We start from the raw sequence: 7,156 nt of genomic DNA, 5'->3' as shown, positions 1-7,156 counted from the left end.
TGCGGTTAAGTTAATGGAATAAATCAATCATTTTCTTCTAAATCACACCAGTTTGTATAAATGGGTTGAAGTGATAAAGGCAGGAAGTTGTGAATTTTGTAAAAATTATTTCCATTTCCTGGCCTAGATCTGGAGACAAGTTATCGTCAATGTCATTCTGGGTATATCACATTTTTATTTGCAAAAGTGGAACATAAACGCAGAACAAATATTTTTCATTGATGTGTTTTAGAATTCTATCAGTAAAACTGTTCAGAATTTGTATCGTATGTCAACTGTATTGAAAATCTCTGTTATAAGTTGTATTTTGCTTTACTTTTCTGCTATATGGGCTTGCTACACACCAAATATTCTAGAACATTTTGTATCAGCTTGCTAGCTCCAGGGTTTGAACTCCATGTATGCAGTAGTATTCAAACATGCAAATGAAAGTTCTGCAAAGATTTCATTATGTTAGCTGACATTAAAAAAATCTTCTTTTTTGTAAAAAAAAAAAAAGGGAGGAAAAAGGAGGATTTTTAATCCTCTTTTTTAATAAATAAATAAATAAATACAAAATAAATGAAAAAAGCATATAAAGAGCATGCATGAGAAATTTTATATTTACAAAAAGAATCCAGAAAAGGTGAAGTTGTTCCTGGCATCTATTTTCCAAAGAACTGACTCAGAAAAATATGTACAAAAGCTATTTCAAAAAGTCAAGTTCAAAGCAAATATCTGTTGAAAGCAAAAGAAAAATAGACAAATTGTTATCCAACTAATACCAGAATAAGCAAAAGCTTTGGAATTAAGTGATAAAGTAGATTAAGTAAAAAGAATCTAAGTTTTCAGATGCAACTGCTTGCTGTCCTTCCTCTCTGTGGATGGTAAGGCAGAGAAATTACTCTCTCTCAAGAAAGTTATACAGTCTTGCTTTGGAAAGATTGGATTTTTACAAGCAAACATTTCTTCCATTCCACAACTGCTACAAATCTTTGAGGTTCTGCCCTGCCCTCTAAAATAGGAACAGTGCTCTTTTTTTCCATACTCTAATCATGACATTTATAAATTTAGGCATGCAGAAACCTTGGGTTATATTTTCCTCATAGGGCAGAGCCAGTGATATTTCAGCACAGCACATCTTTTAGGAACAGATGTGATGTGATAGGATAGGATGGGATGGGATGCTTAAGGTAGGGTAGGGTATTAACAGAGGGATTCAATCAAGATCACATGAGGTACTAATACCACTCTAAAAAAGCCTTAGTAAGACTATACCTAGAATAGTGCAACCAGTTTTGGTCTCCACACTATAAAAAAGATGTGACTCTGGAAAAAGTGCAGAGAAGAGCAACAAAGATGATAAGGGGACTGGAGAATGGTTACAGTAACTGGACATGCCTAGTCTAGTAAAGAGATGTACCAGGGGAGACATGATAGCAGTGTTCCAATATTTGTCACAGAGAGGAGAGGATCAACCTATTTTTCAAAGCACCTGAAGGTCAGATAAGGAAATTGATCAAGAAGAGATTCAACCTGGAAATAAGGAGAAATTTTCTGACAGTGAGAACACTCAATCAATGGAACAGTCTGCCTTCAGATGTTGTGGGAGCTTTATCACTGGAAGCTTTCAAGAAGAGACTGGACTGCCATCTGTCAGAAATGCTGCTTGGGCGGGGGATTGGACTAGATGACCTACAAGGTTCCTTCCAACTCTGTTATGCTATTCTAAGGGTAAGATAGGACACGACAGGACAGGACAAGTCAGAATAGAATAATAGGGCTGGAAGAGGCCTCGGCAGTCTTCTAATCCAATCAACTAGTCCAGGGGGAGGCAACCTTGGCTCTTTTATGACTCGTGGACTTCAACTCCCAGAATTCCTGAGTCATAAAAGAGCCAAGGTTGCCTACCCCTGAACTAGTTCAACTAGTTTTGCAGAACTGCTTCTTAATGCAGCTGTATACAAACCATTAAAAGCTGCTATTTTTATAAAAGAACTTTTTTTCACCTCTTGGAGAGGTTAACCACTCTCACATAATGTGCAAAAATTCAGAAAACCAAAAGCAAACTTTGACTAGTAATCAAATCTGTACATTTCGTACACTTTGGGAATTTGTTCTTTTCAGACTGGTAAAGCAGAAGATTTTCTCAGCATTTTTGTTGGGCTCTGGGTGCCAAAGTTCATGAGAAATTTGCACTCATTTTGGCTCCTTTCCCATGTATGTTTGTTTCAAAGCAAATAGCAACAGATATGAACATGAATTACGTCAATTAAGAAAACATGCCTAGGGCATAATTCCTTTTAGGGCATAAATAAAATTTGGGAATCATTTTATGTTGTTATTGTTGGATTTCAAATATATTATAAATTTGCAGCAGTATATTAAAGTATAAAAGTTTAAAATAGAGAAATGGTATGTTTCTAGTCTGTGACTTTCCTCCCGAGTATTGCCCTGAGTAGTTCCCATTTTTAGAAGACTAGCAAGTCATGGGAAATATCCTCCCACTTGTAACAACAGAATAACTCTATCAGGTTTCAAAAAAATGTTTTCCATTTCATTCACAGCAATTTGATGTCAATTTATAGCTGATTATATACACAAGTGTTCCTATGTAGGACTACTCTTCCGATTTTAGTAAGGAGTTGCAGACTTATGTGTTTTTTGCTGCCACCTAGTGGCAGATGGAATTTTGCAGCCTGAATCTATCTACGGCAGGGGTGTCAAACTCAATTTCATTGAGGGCTGCATCAGCATTGGGGTTGCCCTTGGGGGACCGGGTGGGTGTGGCCAAGGGTGGGTGAGGCCTACTGAGTTGGCATGGCTGGGGTGGGTGTGACCTACTGGGTGGGCATGGCCAGCTCAATGTTGCTCTTGTCAGAGGTGCCTGTGGGGGCCTGGGCAGGATGGGGCAGATCCAAGGGTCTCCGGCAGAGGGGAATGAGACCGGGGTGAGCGCCAGGGCATGGTCTACTGAAGGAGCCTCACTGTCTCTCTCAGGACATGTGGGGGGGCTGCATGGTGGCACGGGCTGCCTGAAGCCCTGGGCAGCAGAGGTGAAACGCCCAGCCCGGCCCTTGAGTTCCCGTGGCACCTAGCCCAGCCCCACTCCCCCAAGGGGGTGCCTAGCTGCACTTACCTCCTCCTCAAGGTTGCTGCTATTGTGCTTGCTCTCTTTAGCAAGGTTGCTAATGGTGGGTGCAGGAGGGCAAAGTGAGTGGGTCAGAGGGAGGCCCACTCCCTCTCCATTCGAGGAGACCAGGCTTTGTAACCAAAGCATCCTTAGCAATACAATGGGAGACCTCCAAGATAGGCCAAGTGGAGGGGGAAAGGGGATGGCGAAAGGGCAACAGGGCAGGACTTTCCTCAGGCCCTCCCTCCCTTTCATTCCAATCTCCTTCCTTCCTTCCTTCCTTCCTTCCTTCCTTCCTTCCTTCCTTCCTTCCTTCCTTCCTTCCTTCTTCCTTCTTTCCTTCCTTCCTATTTCCCTCCCTGCATCCTTCCCTGCCTCCCTCTTTCTCATTCCTATCTCCTTCCTTCCTTCCCTTCCTTCCTTCCTTCCTTCCTTCCTTCCTTCCGTTTTCCCTCCCTGCATCCTTCCCTGCCTCCCTCTTTCTCATTCCCATCTCCTTCCTTCCCTTCCTTCCTTCCCTCCTTCCCTACCTACCTATCTACCTACCTACCTACTTACTTATTTAAGAACAGAGTGGCGGGAAAATATTTGAGATGAGGGAGGGAGAAAAACAAGCAAAAAACACAGCTGGGAAGGTGTCACCCTTCATGAGGAATGAAGAAATGCACCATTGCCTGGTAGAAGCCAGCAAATGGCCCTCACCTACTTCACATATCCGGCTTGATAGGCTCCAGGGGAGGGGATGCCATGAGCAGTGTGAAAGTCAATGTTACCTGCACAACGCCGTCCAGCCCCCGGGGCACTCTCTTCACAGCACCGAGAGGCTGAGCCGGCGGCGCGAAGCTGGCGAGAAGCGCAATTCCGCCCAGTATAGTGGAATGGAATGGAATAGAATAGAATAGAAGACTTTATTGGCCAAATGTGATTAGACACACAAGGAAGTTGTTTCCAGGGCATAAGCTCTTAGTGTACATATAATTACAGTGTAATGACACTTATTTCCAGGATAACGGCAGTACAATAGTTTCTTATTTCTTATTTCAGCTTACAATTGAATTTACAGTTTAATATGGCTGCTTTTCTTATAGAAACTGTTTAAAAACACTGTCTGCAGCACTGAAGGTTGGAAAAAGAAATATATCTTTACTCTACTCCTGCCCCATGTCCAACATTTTTGAAATTTTTACATTGTTCACATCATTTCATTGGTATTCTGGAGTATAGAGGATATAGGCTAATAGTGGACAGCAAGTAAACTGTCAACTTATGTGTCTCTTAAAATAATTTTGGATTCCAATACAAAAATCACACCTTTGTATTGGAGAGACAATTTTTTGGGTTTATTTTTCATATAATTTTGTGCAGATATAATCTATATATTTTTGAAAGTTGGCAATGGCTCAATGGTGTCTCCATAAATCAACAAAGATAGAAACAAAATCAATACTGGCATTGATGGTGAGGGTATGTAGATCCTTCTTTCAAGATCTCTTAGAGCAGCAATCCACAACCTTTGCCGCTTGGTGCAGCCCGCCTGAGAGGGGGGGGAAGGGAATTGGCCCACCGCTCACATGAGTTGAGCTGCATGCATGTGAGTTGAGCCGCATGTGGGCACGTGCACGTCAGCTCACATCTCACATGTCCCGATTCCAAATAAGCCACAGCCCAGTAGTGAACCACAGCCCATGGGTTGAGGACTCCTGTCTTAGAGAAAGGACTTTTCTACCACCTAACCTTGCTTTATCCACTAAGCAACAAAATATCAGCTCCAGTCCATGAAAATGTTGATATCAATGCATCATCACAATGCATCATCACATAGCATCATATTATGCTATGATTTGCAACACATAAATCCATCTGTAGAGAGGCATGATTCTAAGGGCCTTGTGTTTAACACAAAACAATATATTCAGATATACCAGATCATAAGTGTCCGAAAGACAAACTATATATAATGAACAAAATGTAGCACAGGGTTTCAACAATTAATTTACAGAAGGGCTGGGAGAAGAGAGAGATTTTCAATGATTTTTTTGAATGTCATCAGGATGGGAGCTTGAAGGGTCTCTTGAGTGATGCTGCTCCAGAAGACAGAGACCATCACAGAGAAGATAAACTTTCTGAGTCTCAATAAATGATACTCAAAGCACACCCATTCTACTCAATTGCACTGGACAGGGAGAAACTGTCAGAAACTGGCAATCTCTCAAATAATCACCCCTTTCTAGGTATCTGGAATTTCATCCAGAAGCCAACTGTTAATCAGTACAGCTCTTGGAGCAATGTGTCACATGGCTGTACCACAGAATGCCTATTACTACCCACACACTACACTTTGGACTAGCAGTAGCTCCTGAGTAATCTTCAAGGGCAGCCTCGAGTCTAGAGAGTGCAATGCAGCAGTTTATTCACAAGATGACTAAGGTGTGTTTGCCTGCCTGAAAGGAGATCCAGGAAATCATATGAATAAATGCCCTCTTTGCCACAGCTCCACAACAGGAGCTGTGAGTCCAAAATAACTCCAGATTGTGCACAGGGTCTCAAATGGGCAAGTACTAACTCATCCAAGATAAAAGTGCCCAGGATTAGAGGGCCTAAATATAGTCACTTGGTCATGTTAGGACCAAGGACTGTTCCTCCCTGTCCAGACATGCACTGCTTTCAAAAAATGACAGCATCACTTGAAAGGCCTGAGGTCAGAACTAAACAGTACTGATGATACTGAACCCTGAACTGAAAGATGACCTGATTCCTGGTCTGATCTACCTGGTGGAGCCGATAGCCCTGCTCCCAATCTCCCCATCTGATTTAAAGAATATCTTGATTTATGCTGCTGAGAGATCAAGAAGTACCATTGATGAACACACCATTCCCACCTGAGCTCTTCCATAGGTCAGTACTGTTTCTATACTTTACCCTGGCCTGAAACCCGTTTGAAACTGGTCCAACGTGTCCTTGGAAGCGATTGCCTGACTACCTTTTCTACCATGTTCCAGGAAATGCCAATAAATGAAGAATGATAGGCACAGATTTCTGAGAAGAAATCTTCCCAAGTGGGTGAATAATACAGGTTTCTAGTAGACCAGAACATCTGCATCAGGTTCCACCACCAAAAATGATATGTTTTTCAGGATGTCATGATACAAGCTCTGCTCCTTATACACACATGAAGCATGTTGTACAACTATTCCATGTATACAATCAAATCCATATTTTAACATTTCAACAGTTACACCATCAAACCTGCAGCCTTACTATTTTCAGCATTTTTATGTTTTTCTTAGGTGTTGATATTATAGTATATTTTAATTCCACTCTTGAACATATTTTTATGGAATGGGGAAAAATAAAACTGCATGAGGAAGAGACAAGAAAGGCCTGGAGACAAATTTAGAAAAGAAAAGAGAAAGAGGGCAGGAAAAAAAAAGTCCTCTGGGTTTACAGAGTGAATGATTGCATAGTAATAGAGAGGTTGAGAACACATTTGCCATTTGAGAGCACTCAAGGATAAGCATGTAGAGTCTAAAGATAAAAGAGATTTTCTATTTATGGACTCCACAGGAACTGTCTTAGATCATTAGTCACAGAGAATCAGAAGCAGTTTCTCTCTTTAATAATTATATTCTCTTTAAATTCATATGCCTCTGTTTTGCAAATATAAGACAAATGCCCCCTTCCTGAAATTCACAAGTCGTTATTTTGGTAGAGAAAATTTTCTTCTTTCTTTTGGGTAAATAAATACTGTACCTTCGGTACTTAAAGCAGAAGATCATTCAGTTCCAGTTATTAGGGAACATGTGAGATTGTGCTATATTCCTAATTGGCTTGTTGGTTTCTCCTTCATGTCTTGGTTGTAGCATAAGAAAGACAGTGAATTCAATGGACACTTGGCTGGATGATCAAGGCTCTTTGTGTTCTCATAGTCAGTTTCCCGAGGCACTTGTTGATTTTATGTGCTTATTATATAATTTCAGCAATGAAAAATATTTAATTAATTAAATGCAGAATATTTCTATAATAAGGTTAATGTAGACAAACCTG

The sequence above is a fragment of the Protobothrops mucrosquamatus genome, unplaced genomic scaffold, assembly GCF_001527695.2.
Source record: "Protobothrops mucrosquamatus isolate PMUCROS unplaced genomic scaffold, P.Mucros_1.0 scaffold837, whole genome shotgun sequence".
Lineage (NCBI taxonomy): Eukaryota > Metazoa > Chordata > Lepidosauria > Squamata > Viperidae > Protobothrops > Protobothrops mucrosquamatus.
Note: the sequence above shows the minus strand (reverse complement) of the source record.